The following is a 22743-nucleotide window of genomic DNA, read 5'->3' as shown; positions in this document are numbered from 1 at the left end:
TATTTAATTTTCTATAGTCTATACACATCCGCCATCCTCCTTCTAAACATTTTGCTATATGTTCGCCTTTTTCGTTTTGCACGACTGTGATGCCTCCCTTTTTAGGTACTACATGCACAGGCCTCACCCACTTACTATCCGAGATCTGATAGATTATACCTGCCTCAAGTAACTTAAGAACTTCCTTTTTAACAACATCACTCATTATAGGGTTTATCCTTCTTTGATGTTCCCTAGAGGGTTTTGAATCTTCTTCGAGCGAAATCCGATGCATGCATACAGATGGGCTTATACCTTTCAGGTCAGAGATATTATATCCTAAGGCTGAGGGGTGTCTTCGTAAAACATCTAAAAGTTGGTTCGTTTCCTCTTGGCTTAAGGTAGCACTGACTATAACTGGACGGTTCATCTTTTCATCGAGGAACTCATATCTCAGGTTCTTAGGCAGTTCCTTAAGTTCTAAGGTTGGTTTCTTAGGGCATGGCATAGGATCTGGGGTAAGGGATAAACATTCGTAAAGGTTATCATTGATGTAGGGTTCTTTAAAGTCATCATCTTCCCTTATGAGAGTTGATGGTAACTTAATTGTTTTTATAATTTCTTCTTGTTCTAATTCTCTAACACATTCATCAATGATATCTAATGTATAACACGCGTCTCCCATCACAGGTGCCATAAGAAATTTCGAAAGTATAAATTCTATTTTCTCGTCACCTACCTCAAATGTCAACTTTCCTTTCTTGACATCTATTATGGCTCCTGCAGTTGATAAGAATGGTCTACCTAGAAGGATTGGTATATCATTGTCCTCTTTGATGTCCATGACAACAAAGTCAGTAGGGATAAATAATTGACCTATCCTAACAGGAACATCTTCTAGAATGCCTATCATCGGATATTTGACAGATCTATCGGCTAACTGAAGTGACATCTTAGTGGGTTGTAATTCTCCTAAGTTTAACCTCTCACAAACTGCTAGAGGCATTAAGCTCACACTAGTTCCTAAGTCTAGAAAAGCTTTTTCGATGACATGATTACCCAAAAGACAAGGAATGGAGAAATTTCCAGGATCTTTATCTTTCTTTGCCAATTTGTCCTCGGAAATAGCATTACATTCCAAAGGCTTCGGATCGTGAAGTCTACGTTTGTTGGTAAGGATGTCTTTGAGAAACTTTGCATAAGAAGGTATTTGGGTGATGGCTTCTGTGAAAGGGATTTCTACATGAAGTTTTTCTATAACTTTAATAAATTTTTGATATTGTTTATTGATCTGGGTTTGTTTGAGTCTTTGCGGATATGGTATAGGTGCTTTATATGGCGGGGGTGGTACGTAAGTTTTATCTTTAGGTTCTTCTCCTTTCTCTCGACCTCCCTGGTTTTCAGATTCCTCTGGTTCCTTTACTTTGTCTAGGGGTTTGGTACTTTCCTTAGAAGTTTTGGGTTCACTCAATCTTGGGTTTGGTGGCTCATCATAAGCGTTCCCACTTTGTAGGGTAATGGCATTGGCTTGTCCTCTCAGATTTTGTTGAGGTTGTCCAGGGAACTGTCCTCCAGGTGTGGTTTGAGGGGCTTGGTTTAAAGCTACCTGAGAGATTTGGGTTTCAAGCATCTTGGTATGAGTAACTATTTGGTCAACCTTGGTTCCTAACTGAGCAATCAATTCATTAACATGAATGTTTTGGTTCATGAACTCCTTGTTTTGTTGGGTTTGAGCGGTGATAAAATTTTCCATAATTTTCTCAAGGCTCGGCTTTGGTGGCACAGGTTGCATAGGTTGATTTGATCTAGGGGCTTGATAACTAGGTCTCGGAGGTGCATTATTTTGGATAGGGTTATTGTTCTTATAGGAGAAGTTCGGGTGATTCCTCCATCCAGGGTTATAGGTATTCGAATATGGGTTCCCTTGGGTGTAGTTCACTTGCTCGGAGTGGGTTTCGTTCAATAGACTGCATTCTGCAGATTGGTGTCCTTTGGCTCCACATATCTCACAATCCGACGAAACTGCGACTACAGTATTCGGGTTTATGCACATATGCTCGACTTTGAGGGCTAATGCGTCCATTTTAGCTTGCATCATGTCTATAGAGCTTAGTTCATGCACTCCTCCTTGGGCTTCCTTCTTCTCCACTATCGCTCGTTCGACTCCCCATGATTGATGGTTTTGAGCCATATCTTCGATGAGGGCACTAGCTTCAGGATAAGGTTTGTTCATCAGAGCACCGCCTACGACAGCGTCGATGATCATCTTTGTGTTATAGTGAAGTCCATTATAGAAGGTTTGAATGATTAACCAATTTTCTAAACCATGATGTGGGCATGCTCGTAACAACTCTTTATATCTCTCCCAAGCTTCGAACAACGATTCTCCTTGGTTTTGGGTAAATCTAGTTATATGGTTTCGAAGAACGGCGGTCTTACTCGGGGGAAAATATCTAGCAAGGAAAACTCTTCTAAGGTTATCCCAAGTCGTAATGGAATTGGGTCGAAGGGAATCTAACCATGATAGGGCTTTATCTCTGAGGGAAAAAGGAAATAATCTTAAACGTATTGCCTCAGGAGAAGCTCCATTGGTTTTAAAAGTGTCTGCTAATTGAAGAAATATTTTTAAATGTTGGTTAGGGTTCTCACTAGCGAGACCCACGAATTGTCTTTGTTGCACTAGTTGCAACAGGGATGGTTTAAGTTCAAAATTATTATCTGGGATGGTTGGGTTTACTATACTAGAACTAGGTTCTTCATTAGATGGTTGAGCGAAATCCTTAAGAGGTCTTTGGTTTTGATCTTCGGCCATAGCTCTCTTAATTCTATGAAAGAATAAACGTGCGCGAGCGTAACGTTCAGGTTCCGCCAGAGGGTATACTAAGCTTAAACTTCCAGTGCTACGAGTTCTTCGCATTGACCGGCGGGAAATAACCTAAGTCTAAACGATATACCAACAGGAAAATGAAATTTGGCGAAATTGGTCCCCGGCAACGGCACCAAAAACTTGATGCGGTGTTTTTCGCAAGTATACGAATGCGTCAGAGTAATATAAAAGATTGTCGAATCCACAAAGACCAAGTGTCAATCTATCATTATCTATTGTTATGGTGTTTATCAAAGGCAATCAAAATAGGTGTTTTTAGAGTGTGCAATGAAAAGTAAAGTATTGAATAAAGATTAATTAATAAAGACAGGGTCGAATGTAATTCACGTAATCAATTAATAATCCAAGTACTTGCTAATAGAACTACTTATGAGCAATGTTTCCTACTTTGAAAAGAACTAATTTAACAGGAACTGTCGCTTTCGCGTATTCAGAACCGAGTTGTACTCCCTAATCAAACCCTTTTATTGTCACTTATAAAAAGGTGCGCATTGCGTTAGAGTAGTAAACCTATTTTTAAGAAATATAGTATCTTGACTAAGTTGAAAAGTATTATAACCTGGATTTCTTAACCAAAAGAGGTTCTTACGAACCAGACTCTTAGCTTATAAACGCGTCCGAAAATAGTTTTAAAATCTCTTTTCTTCTTAAGTTAAAAACTCCTAATGAACTAAACAAAGCGCTTTCGCTGTTTTTGAAATAGTTAAAAATAATTAAGTTTAGATAGACATTGGACGGCTTTCGATCTTACCCAACGGAAATTAAGTGCGGAAAAACTTAAGTTGAAAGTTAAAATAGCCCTTAAGTGTTTCTACGAACAATTGTACAGATTATCGGTTCAATTACGATCCTCACATTCTAACCTTATAAATTTAGTTAGACATGGTAAAGTAAAAGTGCATTAATTTAAATAAAAGTAGTGCGAGTGCGGAAAGTAAATGAAAGTAGTGCGAGTGCGAGGAAATAAATAATTTAAAGCGAGTGCGAGGAAATAAATAATTTAAAGCGAGTGTGAGGAAATAAATTAAAGTAAAGCGAGTGCGAGGAAATAAATTAAAGTAAAGCGAGTGCGAGGAAATAAATAATTTAAAGCGAGTGCGGGAAAATAAATAAGATAAAGACAAGTAATAAAAACCTGCTCCAATCGGAGGGTTGAGTAAATTGCAATACGGAAATGAAAATGGCGGCAGGATTAACTTCCTTCCAAAGTGCTCCAAACTCGATTACAGACTCTATCACAGACTTGATTACACAATTGTGGTAACACTCCAATGCGAAGCGATTACCACTTTAAAATACTGAATATATGCCTAAGTGAAACAAAGTTGCTTCTGAGTTTGCCTCTGTTCTAAGTTTGGATCTTCGTCTGCTCTAAGTTTGGATGATTGTAAAAGTGAATTGAAGTTTCTATTTATAAGCAAGTAAAAAGATGGAAATGACTTGGATGCCCTTCAACTTGAAAATGGGAGGGAAACCATTTTCCTCTTGTGGTGCCCGCCACAAGCACAAAATGAGGCGCCTTAGTGGAAGTAGTGGAGAACGTGGCAGTTGATGGAAGTTGAGCTTGGACACGTCATGGCAGGGTCTATGGCGCCAGCCATGGGGTAGGCCACAAGAACAAAATGCTGAATATTAGGGTTTTTAGCCCTTTTTCACTCCTTTTCTCGATCGGGGCTCCGATAAAAGTAAAAACCTGAAAACAAAGGAAAACATAGCAATAACACAACAAAATAACAATAAAACAACTAGAATGCATGTGAAATCGGACTCGAAAGTACGGTAAATTTCAGTGTTATCAGATACACCGATGCTAGCTTCCAGACAGATAAGGATGACTTTAGATCACAATTTGGTTATGTGTTTTGCTTAAACAGTGGCGCCATGAGCTGGAAAAGTTCAAAGCAAGATACAGTTGTTAATTCTACAACTGGGGCCGAGTATATTACTCCCTCAAGTGCAGTAAAGGAAGTTGTTTGGATCAAAAAGTTCATTAGTGAACTTGGCATAGTTCCTAGCATTGTGGATCCCATTGATCTTTATTGTGATAACAATGGTGCTATCACAAAAGCTAAGGAGCTTAGATCTCACCAACGATCCAAACACATACTTAGGCGTTTTCACCTCATTCGAGAGATAATAGATAGAGGAGATGTGAAAATATGCAGAGTACCTACACTTGACAATATTGTTGACCTACTAACAAAGCCTCTTGCGCATCAGAAGCATGATGGCCATACTAGATCTATGGGCATTAGGGGTAAGCCTGATTGGCTCTAGTGCTAGTGGAAGATTGTTCTTGTAAGCCCTAAAGGCCAATACTTTTGGTACTTGTATCGAATTATTTATTAATAATAAAAGGCTTTTTCTTTATTATGTTTGTTTAATAAAGTCCCTAAAATAGCTAGTCCGTTTAATGTATCAAGTGTGACTTAATCATGTGATCTCATTAAACACAAGGACATTATTCTTAAAGTATCCGTAGCCGAGCTTTGTTGTAAAATAGGATAACATTAAAGCATTAAGACTATTATGTATATAGACTGATGATCATATCTCATGGATCATGGATAAGGAGTTATCAAGTCTTAAACATAGGTATGAATATTAAGAGTAATATTTATACTGGATTGACCCGCTATGAGAATACTATATAGAATGTTATGCAAAGTGTCATAAGTTATTCTCATGGTGATAATGGTGTATACCACCCTTCGACCTGAAACCACTATGGACCCTAGATATAGAGTCAAGTGCCTTATTGTTGATCAAATGTTATCCATAACTGGATGACCATAAAAACAGTTGATGGGTACTCCACGAAGCATCCTACATAACAGGATACATGTCTAAGGGCCCAATATTGAAATGGACAAGGATGACACGATTTACACCTTGTGTTTAATATAGACATAAGGGTAAGAGGGTAGTTATACACATATGTATTATCACAAAAGGATTTATCAGATCACATGATATTTTTGTGTCTTGGGTAGCAGTGATGTGTTGCTAGATACCGCTCACTGTTTATTATATTAAATACATGATTCAATATAATTGCTAATGTTGCGAAAACCTACAGGGTCACACATAAAAGGACTGATTGATGAGAGATAGAGTAGCTAAGGAACACCATAAGGTATGGTGCACTTAAGTGAATTGTAGAACATCGTAAGGTACAATGTACTTAAGTAGAATACGAAATATGGTAAGGTACCACGCGCTTAAGTGGTTTTGGCATATCATAAGATATGTGCCACATACACTTAAGTGGGTTTTATAGCTTGCAGCCCATACAAGTGATTTTATAAATAGAACCCTTGTGCAAAAGCATTTGTGCAGTTGAAATTTCGTTTATGTCTCTCTCTCTCTCTCTCTCTCTCTCTCTCTCTCTCTCTCTCTCTCTCACTCACTCAAAGCCTTTATTCATAGCAGCTAGCACTGAGATTGAAGGAATTTATTCGTGTGGACTGAGTAGAGGCGTTGTCACCATTCAACGTTCGTGATCACTCCGTAGATCAACATCAAAGGTTTCAATCGCCACAAGAGGTAAGGATTCTATCCTTGATCATGCCCATTCGTAAGGATCACTAAAGGAGAAAATTTTAATTTTCGTTGCGTTTTGGATCACTATTCTCCTTCACTTCACACTATCATTCTCTTCTTTGTCAGATATCTCAACAAACATATTGTTAGAATCATCTTTATCTTCAGATTTTTTAGAGGACTTAACTGGAACAGACTTAATATCAGGCTTTCCGTCAGATTTTTTAAGAGGGGTTTCAATAGAATGATCAGTTTGGGTCAAGGATGTCGTGACATCCGACACAACATTAAAATTTAGATTCAATACCTAAAATTTGAGAGATTAACACACAAATACTTTTATAAACAATACTTTTATCAACAATACTTTTATCAACAACATTCATACTATATTGGCCTAAGGTCTTATTAGATTTAGGGTTATCTATACTTACAGTACCAGAGTCAAATCCCGATTTTTCAAAGCCTGGTTTTAAAGTTGAATCAACACTACCCATTGCTTTTGGAACAACAGAACTTTTAGCTGATGCAACAACAGCAGGTTCGACATCCATGGTTTTAATTAGATCAAGATATAAGCTAGTCATAAAGTGAGGTTTCTTGACAGCAACATAGGGCTCAATATTCCTACTCTCACTAGAAATAATTTGAACCGACCTTGAGGTGTTAGAATATTTACTTATAGTTTAAGGCCTAGCCTTTTTCCCAGTAGGTGTTCTAGCCTTCCTTTTAGTAGGAATGTGTCCTAAAACCATGGAGAGAGGAACGACATTAGTTATAAAATATGAATAATCCACAATAACACATGCAATCCTAGGGGGCGATTGATCCATGATGCTTTTGCTTGGTGTTGAGCCAGAAGTTTTAGACGTCTGGATGACAAATTTGGAGTTGAGATTGACTATATAGAGATAAAAGTAAATAAGAACAATGATAAACAATTTACATAGGGTAAAGATAATGGAATCAATGGAGTAGGTGTGATAGAGATGATGGCATGTTGGAAGAAAAACAAGGAAAGTTTGTAATGATTTTCCTAGAGTTTCGTGCACCGCTAAATGGAGGGAAGAGAAAATATTGATTGCAAGCCTCCATATCAGTGATTGCTATAATTCTTCAAACATGCAAATTCCCAATTCTTCCCTTAGATTCTCAAATTGATTTGCATCCAAAGCTTTAGTAAATATATCCGCTAGTTACTTCTCAGTATCCACATGCTCAAGAGTAACAATTTTGTCCTCAACAAGATCCCTAATAAAATGATGAAGAATATCAATATGCTTTGTCCAACTATGTTGAATGGGATTCTCTGATATATTGATTGCACTCAGATTTTCACAGTATAATGTCATGACATCCTGCTTGACATTATATTCTTTTAGCATTTGTTTCATCCAAATCAATTGAGAGCAACTACTTCCTGCTGTAATATACTCAACTTCAACACTAGACAAGGACACACAATTTTTCTTCTTATTGAACCAAGATATAAGATTATTTCCCAAAAAGAAGCATCCTCTAAAAGTACTTTTCCTTTCATAAGCATTAATCCATAATTCATTAGTTAAGGCCTCATTCACATTTTTAGGCTCAAACTTTGAGACAAAGAAAGCATTGGATATCAATATCTAGATCTAGTGGTGATCCCTTTATTAAGATTTCCAATAATGAGTTACTTTGGATGATCTTTCTGAATTCTGATAGAGGTACCTTTGTTGGCTCGAGGGTTATCTGATTCAGTACTTGCTGGCTCAATGTTGGACTCAATGTCTTCCATATTCTCTGAAGCATCAATCTGTTGTGATGATGTTCCAACATTTTCATCGACATCAATCCCTTTTACAATAATTGAATCATCAACCACAACATTAATGGATTCCATCATGCCCTTTGTTTATAGAGTTAAATACCTTGTAAGCTCTGTTGTTTGTAGAGTAACCAAGAGATATCTCTTCATCACTTATGGGATCCATCTTTCTCCTCTGATCACGATCAACCAAAATATAGCATTTACTCCTAAACACATGAAAATATTTAACAATATGTTTCCTTCATTTCCATAGTTCATAAAGAGTAGATGAAGTACCAGCCCTCAGAGTAACACGATTGTGGATATAGAAAGTAATGTTCATTGCTTCAGCTCAAAAATGATAAGGAAGATTTTTTGCATGAAGCATAACTCTAGCCGGTTTTTGTAATGTTTTGTTCTTACATTCAACAACTCCATTTGCTGAGGAGTGATGGGAGATGAGAACTCATGACCAATACCTCCAGTGGACAAAAATTCCTAAATTTTGCATTTTTAAACTCCTTGCCATGGTCATTTCTGATTCTGACTATCACATTTCCTTCTCTCTTTGAAGGCGTTGACAAAGGTCTTTGAATACCTCAAAAGTTTTAAAATTTTCTCTAATAAAATTCACCCAAGTAAACCTTAAAAAATCATTATCAACCACATAGACATACCTCTTTCCACCAGGACTTTCAACTTGCATAGGCCCCATTAAGTCCATATGAAGAAGTTATATAACTTTGGAAGTAGTATGACGTTGCAACTTCGGGTGTGACATCTTGGTTTGCTTCCTAATTTAGCACTCACCACAAGCTTTACCCTCCTCAATTTTGAGCTTTGGTATACCTTTAATAGCTTCTTAAGACATAATCTTCTTCATATCTTTGAGATTCAGATGTCTAAGCTTATGGTGTCATAGCTTGACTTCATCTTTCTTGGACATTAAGCATGTGGAAGAGCAAGTAGTTTCTTGTGGTATCCATAAATTACAATTGTCTTTATACCTAACTCCTCTCATCAAAACATCATTTTTTTCATTTGTAACCAAAATTTATGACTTAGTGAAATTGACTTTTAAACCTTGATCGCATAACTGACTAATACTGGTGAGATTTGCAGTCAGTCCTTTCACAAGCAGAACATCATCTAGTATAGGAAGACTAGTGTAACCTATTTTTCCTATACCTTTAACTTCACCTTTACCTCTATCACCAAAAGTGACAAAACTGGTGGAATAAGATTGAATGTCCACTAAATACTTCTTGACCCCTGTCATATGTCTAGAACATCCATTGTCAAAGTACTAGTCTTCTCTAGATGAAGCTTTAAATGAAGTATGGGCTATAAAACAAGTATCAACAACCTTAGGTTTCCACTATTTTCTAGTTTTAATCATTATAGGATTAACCCTAAGATATGTTGGATGTTTTGGATAACCATACAGACTATAGCAGGAAGGCTTTATATGTCCATATTTACCATAGTAATGACATTTCCAAGGCAAGAACTTGGCTTTAGTTTGAGTTTCCTGATGTCTGGCAGGATGTTGTAATATTTGGTCGGACATCATGGGCTCATACTTCCTTTTTGGAGGAATAAATTTTGTCACAGGGTTTTTTCCTTTCAGAGGTTTCTAATCAAAACCTATACCTTTTAAGTTTCCAACCCCTTTTCCAACTTGAAGAATTTCATCTAACATATCAAACCCATTGTCTAACATTCTCACTGGTTTGGTCATGTTTTCAAGTTTAGAATTCAATAGGGTTACCTCCTTTTCAAGATTAGTGATAGTAGATTAAAGTTTCTCTTTTTCAGCCCGCAGTTGGGCTATGATTCTATTCTGCTCTTCTCCTGTCTTACACACCTCTTCACTTCTAGCACAAAGCTCTTTGTAGGAAGCAACCAATTGTTCATAAGAGACATCCTCATCACTATAATCTTTATCATATTTATATCTACCAATGAAATCTATAAAATGCTTAGTAGTTTCATCATAAGTTTCACCTTCAGAATCATCAAACCAAGAAATAAAAAAGCCCTTCTTTTGTTTCTTGAGATACGTGGGACATTCTGATCTAATATGATCAAAACCCTCACATTCATGACACTAAATACCTTTTCCTTAATTGAGCTTTCCTTTGTGCTTGCTTTTCTTTGAGAATCATTATTCTTACTGATGTCGAATGACATGTTCTTGACATTAGGTCTTAACTTCCTATCCATTTTCTTCAACACCTTATTTAATTTCCTCCCAAAAAGCACAATGGCATTAGAAATTCCTTCAATAGTCTCCAAGTCAAATTGATCCTCTTAATCCTCAGTGTTGGAGATAAAAGTTATGTTATTGTTCTTCTTTTTAGATCTATCACTGATAGCTAATTCAAAAGTTTGAAGTGATCCAATAATCTCCTCCACTTTCATGTTGCAGATGTCTTGTGCTTCTTCAATAACTATGACCTTCATGCCAAACTTCTTAGGCAAAGACCTGAGTATTTTTCTAACAAGTTTCTCCTATGATATCCTCTCTCCCAAGGCACTTGATGAATTGGCAACATCAATAATATTCATGTGAAAATCATGAATACACTCATCATCTTTCATCCTGAGATTCTCAAATTTGGTGGTGAGAAGTTGAAGTCTTGACATTTTTACTTTTGATGTGCCTTCATGAGTGGTTCTGAGGATTTCCCATGCATCTTTGGCCACAACACATGTATTTATTAACCTGAATATGTTTTTGCCAACTCCACTGAACAAGGCATTGAAGGCTTTGGAGTTTCCAAGAGCAAGTCCATCTCCTTCCTTAGACCAATCCTCTCCAGGCTTCAAATTAGTTGTGTCCTTCCCATCTTTGTTCTGCACTACAGGATGTTCCCAACCTTGTATAACCACTTTTCAGGTTCTCCTCTCCATAGATTTTAGAAAGCCACCATACGCGCCTTCCAATAATAATAGTTGGTGTCATCCAAAATAGGTGGTATGTTGACAAATCCTTCTTCCTTGTCCATAGTACCAGAAAATATCTCCATGGAGTTCATCCAAAATAGAACAGGGTGTCTGCTACGATATCAATTGAAATTCTAGTATGTATACAACATATATCATATACAATGCCACTGCACCAGGATCATGACATGTCACACCAGAAACAAGTATGCAGATAACAGATGTCGTATACGATGTCACGACACCTGGATCAGAACATGTCACACCATAAACAATTACAGTGTTAACGTAAAAAGCAGGAAGTAAATAACACAAGTCAATTGTTAACCCAGTTCGGTGCAACGTCACCTACATCTGGGGGCATCCAAGCCAAGAAGGAAATCCACTATAATAACATTAGTTTGAAGTTCTAAACAACCTCTGGTTTTACAAACTTCTGCCTTAATCACTACCCTTGGATTTTCTATCTAAGACTCTCCTAGATATGTGACCCTTCTTACTTCCCTTAAATCATACAACAATGATAACGACTTGTAACAATAAATAGAAAACATACTTCTAATGAAACAAATTCCACTCTTGCTTAAAAGCTTACGAGTGACTCACAATTACAACTCAAAAATTCAGTCCAATTCAAGCATCTAAGTGATATAGGAATGACTCACAAAAACAATGAACAAACTAAACCCTAACATAGACTATTACATACGCAACTTAGTTGTCTTATTAGGTTTAAAATCATCCTTTAAAAAGCCCTAAAATAGCATGGGCTTCGGGCTAAAAAATCAGCAGATCTAAAATAAATTAAATCACATCAAATCAAATTTGATGTCTCCTTAAATGTTTTTACATCCATTCTGAATAATCTTCTGCAAAATCAAATCAAATCTAATGTTTCCTTAAATATTTTGACATCTGTTCTACATAATCTTCTGCAGAATCAAATCATATCAAATCTAATGTTTCCTTAAATGTTTTGACACTAATACTTAGAAAACATTGCACAGATGGAACCAATCTTTAAGCTTCTAAAAAAAGAACTTTGAATCGTAGAATGCATGAAACAAAACATCAAAGAATCTTCATTAATCTCACGCTATAAGTAAATCTTATAAGAATGTAAAACCACAACACGCCACGATGTCGTACAAGCATGTCAAGACATCTTGTCCAACATTTTGCTATTTCACTTGTTTTAACAAAATGTTGCCAATCCCAATACAAATAACCTAACAAACATAATTGGCTTCAATTTGCAATAGGTTAAAGTCAATTTCCATTGGTGTCTTTCCTTTTACAGTGAATTTCAATCTTCCTTCCTTCAAAGTATTCTAGAAAAGAAACCTGAAAAGAAAACAATGGGAAGTTTTTTGACCCATAAAGTTTGGTGGGAAATAATATTAGATTGCCCCATGTAGAATTGTGGTTGAAATAAACTTTATAACTAAGTCCAATTATTTATGGAGTGTGCGGGGAGTGTCGTAAACCATGCAAATGCATTTTTTGTGAGGGAATTAGGGAAATATCTCATCCTTAGATTCACGTTGTTTTTATATCCCATACTTCGGTCAAATATCGAGCGATATGTTCGACTGTGGAGTCACTAGTGTCACCAGCGAATTTGGTGAACTTAGGAACTTTCTAACCCCTTGGGAGTTTTGTCTGTATTACATATTCCACAAAGGGTAAGTATAATTAGGCCTATGTGGGCCTATATTCAAACCATTATGGGTGATGATTCTTTTGACCATGGCTATAAGGTTACTTTGTCCTGCCAAATTTTCTTGTTGGGCTTGATGGACTATTTTGTTAGCATCCTGATTTCTATTGACCAACAAAACTAGTGGGTTCCTTTGTTCGACACCCACAAGTATCCGTTGTTCGAAAACTTAAGGCACACACTACTAACCTTGGTTCACTATGTTTTCCTCGTTAATTATTCCTACATTCTGATTTGGCCTTACCATTTGGGGTCGAACTTGACCCCGAAGGGGGCGCCAAAGAAATCAACGATTCGAGACACTTGAGTCACTAATTGTTGATAACTATGATTCATATTATGAATCAAAGGGTTAAACATAGTGCTTATTTATTGGGTGAGTATGTTAACCATTTCATTGTCTTATAACCATCATAAAATTTGTGGTTACTGCTGGCATCACTAGAATGATGAATCCTGCCCATAATTGTGACTTCAGATTTTGACTAAGATTGTTTATAACATACCCTGATGCCAAATGAGGATGAACATGTGACAACATAGTCATGTTATTGGAAAAAGTTGATATATTCAAGTGCAAACCTGCCATCATCAATGTTGGCATACCATAAGGTTGTTCTCAATTAAACATAGACAATGTTAGACTTGGGACACATGGTCTAAAGTCACTTGTCATAGATTATGTAACCCCTTGTGTTATGGATATACTAGATGCTACTGGTGGAGGAACTATTACCCCATCTTTCATAATCTAAGGCGTAATCGTCGTACTTATTATGGAGGCGCTTGCTTCAGTCGAAGGTGTAGCGACTGTGCCTCCGCCCGTAGAACAGGGTGGTCGTTCTTTATTAGTATTGATATTCTAGGAACTTTCATTCTAACGTGTCTTCTTCTAGATGGAACGAGAACTTCCTTGTTGGTTATTTTACCACTTCTCAATCTCATATACACAAGGCATTGAAAAGTTTAATAAATGAAGAACTTTGTTTAGACAAATGTGTGAATGAGTAAAGAGGAAAAAACAAAAATTTCGCACAAAAATGGGCCTCATTGGACGTGCCAATTTGTTTACAGCAAAATTTAGTAAACAAAGACAAGTTTGATTTTACTTAAGGGATTAAACTCGAAAACATCACGAGATAGATTTGTGCAAAAATTGTATGTTTCGAAAGACTTTGACAATAAACGTCAAGAACATTGAATAATAAAGAAAATGCAGTAAAGTATTGATAAAATGAAAAGGTTAAAGGAATAAATTAACTTTATAAATGGAATGCAAATACATATATTGAAAACTCGTTTCTCACTTTCACAGTTCAATACTTTGAATGTGTAATGTGTAAAATTTCGGACCCCTAAAGCTATAAACAAACACTGCTTATATACTAGTCTTAACATAATCGTCTATAATGGTCGACTTAGCAAAACTTGACATGTCTTTTCCTTCATGCATCTCTCGTCTTTGATATGTCTCTACGTGTTCTTGAATAATTGTATGATCTTATCCAACTTTCTTCGGTAAAAACCTGATAGTCACGTCAACTAAAAAACTCAAATCTCACCAAGTATTTTAAGTCGACCAAGGTCTTCAATGGACCTCTCGACCAACTTCCCAACCTCGTTCGACAAAAAATTCTCCTTAAATAGTTAGGTGGTCTTCTGGTCAAAAATGACCATTTCGACTATGGTTGAAACCTCAAATCTCGGTTATAGCCAAATTCGACCCTGAATCCTTACGTTTATTATGTGTGTCAAAAATATAAGATAACCGTCTTACATTGCCTTTGAAATGAAAATGTCACTACGATTCATGTAGATCTTACAATTTCTTTTTAAAGGTCATGTAGGTTTTACATTTCATTTTGAAAGGTCATCATGATCCTTATGGGTCTTACATTAGTTTTTTAAATGTCAGTATGATGCATGTATGTCTTACATTTCCTTTTGAAAGGTCATTATGATTCTTGTAGGTCTTACATTACATTTTATAAGGTCATTATATGCACATAGGTTTTACACTACCTTTTTCAAGAGAGTTTAATGTGTAGTCGGTTCTTTGGAATTTTTATTCTTGCATCAGTACATAAACTACATTGAAATATATGTAGGTGCATTGCTTTTTTTAAGCGTGACAAAATCATAATAAGAAAGGATGGGATACATAATAATATAAATAAAGGGAACATAGAAGCAACACCGATTTATAACGAATAAATAAACGAAACCCATATGATAGTAGATCCATAACAATAGCCTTTTGTAAAGAAACAACAATCAAATATAAAATATTGTCATTGCACTCGTTAAAAATGTCATAATACGCAATAAGTAACACATTTATTAAAAAGAAGCATCATTTTTATGTAAAAAAACTATATATACTATCAAAAATGTCTTATAATGTAAATCGTGATTGATAAACAGTTTAAAAACGTACTTAAACAACTATAATGACCACATCATTAAAGTTGAACATACCAATTATAATAAATATATATGGGGGCTTCAATTTGAAACACCAAGGTTTTAGATTTTAGGGGTTATGTGTAAGTATGATTGAGCAACCTAAGATAGATGAATTAGGTTTTAAATTTTTTTTATTTTTTTATTTTGCAGATGTTGTGCTTCTTTTATTTTTTCGGAAGAACAATAATATATAATGAAGAAAATTAAAATGCAGTAACGTAAATGAACACAAAAATATATCCCAGTTTCTCTTTCCATCCAAGGGTATGTTAAGTCCCATGACAACAATCGTCATCACGTGATTTTTAGGAAGAAATTCACAAAGAAGAATGACCAAAAAACCAATACAAGGAATATATAAATAAATAATGAAAATTGTGAAGAAAAAGGAGAGAAAGCGTGTGTTTCGCCACTAAATATCTCGCGTGCGTGATGCATGTCATCGCGGCGCGATACTGACTGTCGCAAAGCGATGCTGCTTTTTCAACTGACATACTTTTTTATTTATTAAAAGCATCTTTTGCCATTTTTTAAAGGGTTCCAAATTCCACATTTTATAGTGACGACAAGGACAATATTGTACTTTTGGAGGCCATTTGATGCATTATAGAGCATTTTTTTAGTGGTTTTTCATGCATTATGAATCTAAACTCATGGTATATTTATTTTACACTACGAGTAGTTAGATTTCTCCTAGGTTAGGTATTTTTGTATGATGGACATGTTTTTATTCTATTGGGACATATGAATGGATGATGTTAATGTTATTGTTTTCACATATTGTTATTATTTTGGCATATTGTTAATATTCAATTACCTCTTATGTTTATTGCCTATTGCATGTTACGTCACACAATTTGATCTAGGTAAGTAGTGACATATTGACCGTAAGATTGCTTATCAGAAATAGGATAATTATTTGGTTATCTAGTTAGGAATTGTGACTTAGGAATAATGCACTATAGTGCCTAGTATGACATTTCAATTGGCTTGAGAGATCGGAAAATTAATGCTTAGACTAGTGAGTTGCACACGAATGAATTATGTGTAGTGGTAGGGTTAATCTGTCATGTAACTCTTATGTCTCTACATGTCTGTTAATGCATATTTTATCAATATAATAGAAGTATGATATTCTAACGAAAAGACCTAATCGCCTCTATCATCGTATATTTTCCGAAGTTAATTTTCTCTTATTTTCGGATGAAATAAACAATTTAAAAACAAACTCCCTTGCGTTATATTAACTCAAACTCGTTTTCCTTGTTAAAATCAAATACTCATGGAGAAGAATCTTTTATTATTACTTCTACGTTATCAGTACACTAGCCGAGAGATCATCAAGTTTTTGACTTTGTTGTTAGGGATTGTTGATTTTCAACAAGGCAATTTAGTGCGACATTTTTTAGTTTTCCATTTGTTTGTTTAATTTTTGTTTTTGTTTTAATTTTTTAAGTTTTAAATTTTAGTTCTAATTTATATATTTTTTGTTATTAAATTTAATTTTAATTTTTTTTCTACTTTTATGTTATTTGGTGTGGTGCTACTAAGGTATTTTTTATTTGTTTATGCGAGGTACCGACATGACGCTGATACTAATCAATCCTGAAATTGAAAGAACAACACACACACTTTGCAAAGAAAAGATAAGCACTTCAAGTTAGTGAAGAAGTAAAAGAAGAAAAAGTAGAGATGGACACCCCACTACGTAAAACATTGGGGGACTATTGCAGGAGGACCAACTCTAGCCAAATTTGTTTAGGATTTCAACATGCTAATCTGGTAACCTTTAACATCAAAAAGTTCGTACTGATAGGTTTGAAGGAAACATCGTTCGACGGATAAGCAATCAGAGATCCTTGGGATAATCTCGCTAAATTTTACGAGACTTGCTCGATGTGTAAGTCGGTCGCTGACATCACCGACGATCGAGTAAAATTATGTTTGTTTGGTCTTTCCTTGATAGGTCGTGCAAAGGATTGGTTACAGTACATCTCAAATGGAAATATCCAGACTTTGAAAGAGCTCGAAGACAAGTTTCTCGAGAGGTATTGTTCCAACGCTCAGTTTGTGGAAATAAAATCTGCAATTACCAGTTTTGCTCAAGAAGAGGCAGAGTCATTGTATGACGCACGATAAAGGTTCAACTTGTTACTTTGAAAGTGTCTAAATTACAACATGAGTTCTATATATAAAATGACACACTCCATCGATGGGTTAAGGACCTAAAATAATTGCCCCCAAGGATTGCTGTGATGTGTTGAATGAAAAGTCTTTTTCATTCATGTTGGTTGCAGAATGTTAGGATCACCATTAATAGTCGTGGAGAACTCTAGAAGTCGGTTACCAAGGAAGTGGGACACATGCACATTAAATGTCAGTTATGTCAATGCTTCGCTTCCTAGGATTTAATACATATGGCCCCGTTTGCTTGTTAGGGTGTGATGCATGTAATAGGGTGTTCGAGACCACTCAAGTGTCATTTTATTTCCAATTTAAAATCTGATAGTTACTTTTTATCCATCCACCATCCTTTTAACTTGGATCGTTGATTGGTCTGTCTCACTCTCATATATAAATACAATTTGGATTTCAAAAGAACTTTTGTTCACATTGCTCATTGGAATTCTCTGCTATTTTATGACATTGATTATCTTACAAACTCTGATAACCTTTAATCTTTTTGCCATCTCGTTGATTTAGGGCTTGTGACTCCCGTGTCACCGTGTCTTTCGAGCTTGCTCGCTATTTCTACCCTTTAGACCTATTTTCCTACTCTAAGGTATCTTTGTATCTCTTTTACCCATACATTGTATCTTACCCTTTCCTTGTCATGGCCAACTTAGCGAATATACCTATGGATGTACCAGATGACTCTAACAGTGGAGATCTTTCGTCATTATTTGGGGTTGATCACCCATACATTTTATATATTTTTTAGCGTTAATATTTTAGAGGTTAATCAGTCTATCCATGACCCAAACATGCTCAGTGATAACCCCACGCCTGGCTTGAGCTCTACAAAGGGTGGTAGTGACCTTGACCTGAGGGAAGATGTTGTCCATATTACCTCCCTTGTCTGAGCTTATTCAAATATGGGCACCGTGAGAACCTGGTGGATATTTCTAAAGCCGACCAATATGAATGGATGGATTTAGAACGCTTGGCGACAATTACCATCTTTTTTGATATTATAACTAGCATTGAGAGCCCTTACGTGACCGTGGCCCCATCATTCGACTGATTTGTCTCTTTAGTTGACAACGACAAGAGGATCTACAATGCATTTGGAAGGTGTTGTATCCCTATCTACAAATGCATATTCCACAAGCTAAAGCTAAGACCGCCTTTCAATGCCTTTAAGAAAAGGGTACTTAAGCACTTAGGTACCACCCTTTTCCCAACTGCACCTGGTGGTTTAGGATTTTGTCAAGATGTTCCAATATTGGTATGAGTATAGGTAACAAGAGGGTTCTACTTAAGTGAACATTTTTCTTCTTCATATTTTCACAGTCTGCCGCACCTCAATGAAAGTGGGACGTGGTCGGGGGTTGTTTTCACTATGTTTAGCCAACAAATTTTTAACGTCTGTATTAACAACCATAAGTATTTCAAGGATCATTCAAAGTTTAGTTGAATTTTAGGTCATGTTATATCTCCTCAGTCATGATTGGTTCAAATCTGGCCCTTTGCACGGACAACAAACAAAATTCGAAACTGTTGGTCTGAGGACCACTTCAATCAAGACTCCAATACTTATCTCATCCCCCGTGTCTCTCTCACGGATACTGAACAATCAATGAGGGTTGACTTACATGGACCAATCAAATTCCAAATATGGATTAACGTGTCCCCTACCACTCAAGGTGAGTGGTTTATTAACACCCGGGCGATGGTGGATGCGAATTCCACCCAAGATATGAAGGAACTCTTTGGTAAGAAAGTGTGCATGCTTTGAACAATGCTAGCTTATACTATTCTTTTAAACCTTCTATTGATGCACCTTATTTTGATTTTTAGATAACATGCGAGACATTATGAGGGGCTCTTCAAGAAGAGGAAGGATTAACGCGTAGTGGAAGCCCGATTCTCCTTGTTAGGGGAATGCGATCAAATTCTATTGGAAGGGTTGTAGTACTGTTCAACCACCATTCATCAACGTTGGACGGTCGTAGCCAGAGGTAACTCGTTTGTCCTCTGAGTGGTAGAGCAAGAAAAATAATGATCGGCTTGCTGGCTCAACCGACAATAATAAGAGGAACAAGGATAAAGGGCTGATCAAAGAAAAGGAAGGTCCAAACAAGAAAATAAAGGATTATGAACTAGGTTGTGCTATTGTTGTTTTGCCTGACCACAAAGCATCATCTTCTTGCAAGTTGTCTACTGTCTTTCGGTCTTGGATTCTGAATACTCATTCAGAAGTAAAGACTTGTCTCTATGAGGAAAACTACACCTACATACATAATCTTACTCACACGGGAAAGTTAGGAGTGTTTGCCGAGTCAACCTATCATTTGCTTCACGATGCCTCCTTAATGTCTTAGGTTGCTACGAGCCGAGGGGATAATCTTAGCGCCGACCAACCTTTCTCAAGAGAAGAACTCATGGAAGAATAAGTATGGCCTTATCATCTTTGAGCAACTTTAGCTCCAGGAAGAGCTATCAAATCCCTATAAAGGGTCAGATTAGCTATCCAACCTTAAGAAGGAGATGGATGTTCATGGTATCCCTTTTGAACTGATTGTCACAGTGCTGAACTTGATTGCGGTTGAGGAGAAATGGAATGCTCTTGGAAATATGAAGTCTTCCTCAACAAATGTTTCTTCCCACACTTGAAGGATTAGGGTGGCCCTATCATGATGAGATGTCTTAGATGGAGGCGAATCTTGATACGACTACCAATGAAGGCAGGAAAGAGGCCTCCTTCATGAATGTTGTGAACCAGATTAAAGTGCTTTGCACGAATGTTCAGGATCCTCGTGACCTAATCAGCCCATCAAACATTATGGTTGATGGAGTGTTGGCGAAGCGAGAATGGCTTTGGTTGTCATGAAAATATCTTCTTGTTGTTTTATGCCTTCACGATATTGTCAATTTGCACATAGTATTTTGATTTTTCTGGAGATTATGTATTTGCTTGCTTACAAATTATGATTGCTTGCTAATTTTTGTGCCCGTTTCGTCATTACTCGTCCCATTCATTGGGAACTCACATAATTTCTTCTTTTGTTATATTCCGTCCCACTTTTCATGAATTGTCGTAATTTCTTTGTTTTGTTATTACTTGCCACATTTGTTGTGAACTGGCGTAATTTCTTTGGCGCCACAGGGACCGCTCCCGATCTAAGAATTGGATCCCCTTCCCCACCCCCAAATTTGAGCTTGGTTCAAGGTTGACATCTTCTAGAATCCACCGTCTATGCCCTTAGAGTGATTAGCTCCTAAAAACGGGTGCGCCAGCTGCAATATGATGCACCTTGCTATCATATCCCATGTTTTCTTCGAAATATGAAACGGGTGCGCCAGCTGCAATATGATGCACCTATCTATCTATCTATCTATCTATCTATCTATCTATCTATCTATCTATCTATCTATCTATCTATCTATCTATCTATCTATCTATCTATCTATCTATCTATCTATCTATCTATCTATCTATCTATCTATCTATCTATCTATCTATCTATCTATCTATCTATCTATCTATCTATCTATCTATCTATCTATCTATCTATCTATCTATCTATCTATCTATCTATCTATCTATCTATCTATCTATCTATCTATCTATCTATCTATCTATCTATCTATCTATCTATCTATCTATCTATCTATCTATCTATCTATCTATCTATCTATCTATCTATCTATCTATCTATCTATCTATCTATCTATCTATCTATCTATCTATCTATCTATCTATCTATCTATCTCTATATCTATCTATCTATCTATCTATCTATCTATCTATCTATCTATCTATCTATCTATCTATCTATCTATCTATCTATCTATCTATCTATCTATCTATCTATCTATCTATCTATCTATCTATCTATCTATCTATCTATCTATCTATCTATCTATCTATCTATCTATCTATCTATCTATCTATCTATCTATCTATCTATCTATCTATCTATCTATCTATCTATCTATCTATCTATCTATCTATCTATCTATCTATCTATCTATCTATCTATCTATCTATCTATCTATCTATCTATCTATCTATCTATCTATCTATCTATCTATCTATCTATCTATCTATCTATCTATCTATCTATCTATCTATCTATCTATCTATCTATCTATCTATCTATCTATCTATCTATCTATCTATCTATCTATCTATCTATCTATCTATCTATCTATCTATCTATCTATCTATCTATCTATCTATCTATCTATCTATCTATCTATCTATCTATCTATCTATCTATCTATCTATCTATCTATCTATCTATCTATCTATCTATCTATCTATCTATCTATCTATCTATCTATCTATCTATCTATCTATCTATCTATCTATCTATCTATCTATCTATCTATCTATCTATCTATCTATCTATCTATCTATCTATCTATCTATCTATCTATCTATCTATCTATCTATCTATCTATCTATCTATCTATCTATCTATCTATCTATCTATCTATCTATCTATCTATCTATCTATCTATCTATCTATCTATCTATCTATCTATCTATCTATCTATCTATCTATCTATCTATCTATCTATCTATCTATCTATCTATCTATCTATCTATCTATCTATCTATCTATCTATCTATCTATCTATCTATCTATCTATCTATCTATCTATCTATCTATCTATCTATCTATCTATCTATCTATCTATCTATCTATCTATCTATCTATCTATCTATCTATCTATCTATCTATCTATCTATCTATCTATCTATCTATCTATCTATCTATCTATCTATCTATCTATCTATCTATCTATCTATCTATCTATCTATCTATCTATCTATCTATCTATCTATCTATCTATCTATCTATCTATCTATCTATCTATCTATCTATCTATCTATCTATCTATCTATCTATCTATCTATCTATCTATCTATCTATCTATCTATCTATCTATCTATCTATCTATCTATCTATCTATCTATCTATCTATCTATCTATCTATCTATCTATCTATCTATCTATCTATCTATCTATCTATCTATCTATCTATCTATCTATCTATCTATCTATCTATCTATCTATCTATCTATCTATCTATCTATCTATCTATCTATCTATCTATCTATCTATCTATCTATCTATCTATCTATCTATCTATCTATCTATCTATCTATCTATCTATCTATCTATCTATCTATCTATATCTATCTATCTATCTATCTATCTATCTATCTATCTATCT

The 22743-nt window shown here is 35.5% G+C and overlaps 1 non-coding gene across 1 annotated transcript; it reads left to right on the top strand.

Moving 5' to 3' along the window:
• The first annotated feature begins 2300 nt into the window (after positions 1-2300).
• Positions 2301-2407, top strand: LOC127110023 (small nucleolar RNA R71). The gene has a single exon (XR_007797263.1). It is a non-coding gene; the product is annotated as a small nucleolar RNA R71 (small nucleolar RNA).
• Positions 2408-22743: the final 20336 nt, after the last annotated feature.

This window comes from Lathyrus oleraceus, chromosome 7 (assembly GCF_024323335.1).
Source record: "Lathyrus oleraceus cultivar Zhongwan6 chromosome 7, CAAS_Psat_ZW6_1.0, whole genome shotgun sequence".
NCBI lineage: Eukaryota > Viridiplantae > Streptophyta > Magnoliopsida > Fabales > Fabaceae > Lathyrus > Lathyrus oleraceus.
Note: the sequence above shows the minus strand (reverse complement) of the source record. Positions and strands in the feature narration are given on the sequence as shown.